The sequence below is a fragment of the Fukomys damarensis genome, unplaced genomic scaffold (genome assembly GCF_012274545.1).
Source record: "Fukomys damarensis isolate Sample0158 unplaced genomic scaffold, DMR_v1.0_HiC HiC_scaffold_24, whole genome shotgun sequence".
Classification (NCBI taxonomy): domain Eukaryota; kingdom Metazoa; phylum Chordata; class Mammalia; order Rodentia; family Bathyergidae; genus Fukomys; species Fukomys damarensis.
In genome coordinates, this window is record NW_022900936.1 from 11576020 (window position 1) to 11580729 (window position 4710).

General features: G+C 42.2%; 1 protein-coding gene and 1 pseudogene across 12 annotated transcripts in view; one reads left to right on the forward strand and one right to left on the reverse strand.

Moving 5' to 3' along the window:
• The window catches only part of Tiam1 (TIAM Rac1 associated GEF 1), a 401135-nt gene that overhangs the window by 238186 nt on the left and 158239 nt on the right, over positions 1 to 4710 (forward strand). The window lies entirely within an intron of this gene.
• LOC109117559 overlaps positions 4174 to 4710 on the reverse strand; it is a 1191-nt pseudogene continuing 654 nt past the window's right edge.

Below are 4710 nucleotides of genomic sequence, written 5' to 3' on the forward strand. Positions count from 1 at the left end.
CCATTTTTTTTTTTTTTTTTTTAGATAGTCTTCCTATGTGATATGCTCACTATGTAGCTGAGGCTGACTCCAATTTGTGGCAGGCTTCTTGCCTCTGCCTTCTGAATGTTGGGCTTATAGGTACATGTCAGCAAGTCCAGCTTCTCCTGCCCACTCTGCTGGGGCTTTTCATCCTTTTGTCCTCCTCCCCAGGCACTGGCCCTTCCAACTCCTGGGTGGGCTGTCCAGCAGATCCCCAAGCTTCTTTAAATGAGCATCATTGGGCTCTCAGGGAGGCTACACAAGCGATTCTCTCACTGAAAGGATCCGCTTCATCCTGGCATTTGTGGGCCCCTGGAGCTCAGCTCACCGGGTCCAACTGCCTGCAGTTGTGAGGAGCCCTGCCTCAGCACACACTGCACCCTCTTCGATTCAGCCAAGCAAAATCAGTATAACCCGGCTCACCACACTGAGTCGCCACACACGCTCACTGCTGCTGTGAACCTGGCTCTCCCTGGATATGCCAGAGCCCTGAGTGCCACTCCTAGAGCCCCAAAGCACTTAGGATATAGTAAATCGAAACTATTCAATATTTTAAGGTAATCAGTAATTCATTGTATATAGTTAAGGTGTAATATGTACCATAAATAAATAATTTAATGATGACATGTAGGTTAAATATTAAATACATGAAAGATGTAGGCATAGGAACATAGTAAACCATTTAATGCTCTCGGAAATGAGGTGGGCGGAGTCGTTTTCTGCCTTGTGCAAATAGGAAAACAGAGGTAGAAGTTGGATCAATGGCCTGAAGTTGTGCCGCTAGGGGGCGCCAGAGTGTCCGTTGTATAGCATTGCCTCTGCAGTGACTGTCCTATGGTGAGTTCCCTGCCAACTTGGGGGGGGGGTGTTTTTGTTTGGTTTTGGTACCAGGGATCAAACTTGGGACCTTGCGCTTGCAAGGCAGGTAGCTGAACCACTGAGCTAAATCCCCAGGCTTTCCCTGCCATCTTTTTATCCTCTCGGGGCACCCCCTAACTTTGATCCCCCACATTTCTTTGGACGTTCCTCCTACTTTCCTTCATCTTGCCCGGAGCCCTGACACCACCCTCCTCAGCGGTTTGTGAAGGCATCTGTCCATGCTTCCCTATGTTGACCCAAGCAAGCCCTGAGGACAGTGCTAGGGCCTGGCATGAGGGGAGGACTTTGTTAAATGCTGGCGAAATTGGTCAGAATCAGATGGTCACACACACACACACACACACACACACACACACACACCCGTTTTCCAGCTCTGAATCTATTCAGAACCTTTACTTTTCATGGTCATTTTGACTTTGAGGAAGAACCAGAAGTTTCACAGATCTGTTGAATAAGGTGGATGAGGACATATGATTTTTTTTTTTTTTTTGGAGGTCTTGCCACAGAGTTCAGGCTGTCCTTGAACTCACTATGGAGCCCAGGCTGACCTCCAATTCATGGTGATCCTCCTGTCTCAGCCTCCTGAGTGCTGGCATTACAGGTGTGTACCACCACCCTGGCGCACCATGATTTTTTAGTAAGCTTATTTTTCTATGGGATAACATTTGGCAGCAGCATTCATCATATTTTTAATGACACCTTATGATGACATTCACAAAAAAGGACTTCCAGAACTGCTTCAGAAGGTTGTAAGAGCAGTGGGATAAGTATGTTCAAAGTTGGGGTTACTTAGGGGAGGATTCATGGCAGTGTGTCTTCTGCTGTGCTCCTTTTTTTAAAAAATTAAGTACACACCATATTTTTGAATCAGCCCTTCTATATTTTGATATACAGGGGTAAATAAGTCATAGACATTTTAAAGGAAGGCTTTAAGGAGAATGGTTCTGTGTCTAAGTTGAAAAGCAGCCAGGCTAGTTAAGGATTTGTCAGCCGGCGTGGAAAGAGAACTCCAGGTACATTCTTATACAAATTATTAAAAGACTCAGGGAGAGGTTCAGCCATTTTAAAACTCAAGTTTGGAAATGTCATGATCACATTTGATATGATTTCCAAGAAGGTAGAAAGGAACTTTTTAAAGGATAGGTCTGGGTGAGAAAATGGATGAGCCCCAAACCCTTTCCAAGAGGTAGCTATCAGGGGAGTCTGTGTGGGATTATTTTTGTTCAGGATCTCAGAAAGAAGGAAGAGAACTAGGCTTTGGTTTTTCTTTTCATTGTTATGCTCCTCTCTTCTTCCCTCCCTTTTTGCTTTTTGTCCCTATCCAACCTGTTAACTCAGTGCTGAGAACCTTCTCTTTGGCCAGTGGGGTGTAGAACCAAACCCTTGTCCACTGTCACTAAACATGGTATGTGGTCCATACTAAGAACAATCCAGTAAAACTCTGTGCTTTAAATTAATTAAAAAACTTTCTTATAGGTAGTTTTATTTTTTTTAAATCAACACTTTAGTGATAATCCTAGTGAACATTTCCAGGTGTACATCTTTGCTGAGCAAAATATTTGAAACTTTTACCATTTTATTTTGTAAATATAAGTCCCTCACACACATGCACATAAAATTACCACAGGCTAGAGTGTTGGAAGATACTTATCTGAGATAGGATTTGTGTAAATGTAGAAATTGGAAACGTGTCAATGATGTAATATTCAGAATATACTAGGACTGAAAACATTCTTTATGTCTTCTTGAATTATAAGTCACCACAACCTTATTTCTAAAAATCATCTCCAGCCTCTTGTCTAAGCATGTCATTCTTCAATCTGGCACATGGTACTTGCTTTTGCTGAATGGAATTGAACTGGACCCCTATTTTCGAGGCTTGCCAGGCTGATTTCTTATGAACAACTTCTCCTGTTGGCGTCCTAGACATGCAAAAGTGTTTGAAAACCTAGGAGTGGAATCTAATCAGTGTATCCTGATTCCTCTTTTCTCCAGTCTCTTCCCCTCTGCTCATCTTTGCCCACTTGCCTCGTTTTCTGCTCTTCCTGTGGTGTTGGGGATTGAACGCTGGACATTACAACATACTAAGCAAGTTACCTATGAACTAAATCTCCAACTCAACCCCGATTCTTTTGATTTAAGCTTTCAAGATTAGGTCACATTGTATTAGTATTTTACTGTATTATTTCTTTCTCCTTTTTTTCCTTTCTTCCAACTTAAAAAAAATTTTTTTTTTAACGTAGCTTCTGTTTACCACTTCTTAAACCTCTGGTACTAAAAGTTACATAAGAACCCTTCACGTTAGCCTGGAGTTTCTGAGAAAACTGAGAAGAGGATTTTGTGTTGCTGTAGGGGTAAGTGTGTGTTCATGTGTGTAGCTCCCTCAGCAAACTGGAAGTTACAGAGTTGTGTCCAGACTCACTGTCTCATTTACTTTCTGCTTTTTTCCCTATAAGTCATTTTTTAAGGTCTAGTTTTCTTTGCTTTTTTCATTTTGATGTTGAGCATGGTGAAAATAGTGCTGCTGTGTAATCCAGGAGGTTTAACTCTAGAAGTTATTTAAAACTGACTATTAATAACATTGCAGGAGAGTTTTTTCAGGATATTTGATAATCTCAGGTAGATGTTGGATGATGATGATTGTATTAACCTAATATTCCACCTCAGTAGCAGAGATAGACAGCTGCCTATTTTTTTTGACGGTACCAGGGATCTAATTTAGGACCTTGCACTTTCGAGGCAGGTGTGGTGCCACTGAGCTAAATCCCCAACCCTTATTCTGTGTTTTGATTGACTTGCCCAGAATAGACTTCCTATCTGGGCTCCATTTTTATACCTAATAGTTTCAGTAATGTCCGTATTTAAGTCCTTCATCCGTGTTCCACAGTTACGGGCTTACCTGAGACATTTGAGAGAAGAATGAGAGAGAACTTGAAATCACTCTTTTTCTTATTGTACGTGTTTCAACTCCCCTCTGTTCATCTTTCCCCTGTAACTGAGTCCCACAGATACAGACCAGGGGCTCCAGGCTATGCTCATGGCCTGGGTCCTTCCAGGTTACCCCATGAAGACAGACGTGCCTGTGTTACAGAGTTCACACCCCCACCGGCTCCCCAGCCCTGAGAACTGTGTGCCTAGTGTCTCAGACATAGCAGACTGTATGAGTGCAGTCATTCTCTCTCTTTTTTCCTTTTAGCCTATACTTTTATTAACTGACCAAATCGTAGAAACATCATGGTAGATACCTTAGTTCTAACTATCTAATAAGCCTATCTAAAGCCTGTTGGTCTGGTCTTCCCTATTTCCAGCATCTCCATCTTCCATAGGATGGGTGGTCTTTCTCTTCTTTCCGCCTTGTGGAGAAGATAATTTGAAGAGCCACAGGGAGTTATTTGCCTCTTCGAAGCATTTTCCAACAATGTAGATCTCATGAATGAGATCTTCCATGCAAATGATGCCGTGTTTACAGAGTGATCGAGCAGTCAGTCCGTTATCGGTCAAGGCCATTTGCTTCTTACTGATTTTGCCATAGCCACACTTGTCTATTAGTTCATTTACTGACTTCAGGTCTCAGTATCATTAGTTGGAATCTTGTTAAGCTTAACAAAGGTACCCTTGGAGATTTGTCAGAGGTGAAGAAGCTGCAACTCCTTTCAGACCTTTGGGCTCACACCATTGATAGCCCTGATCCAGATGAAAAGAACTAGTTTGGGTTCTGCAGGGACATAGAAGTTGCCAGCTTTTCTTGCCAACCTGGCCCCTTTGAATCTCAGTTCTGTATTCTTTTTTTTTTTTTTTTTTTTTTTTTTT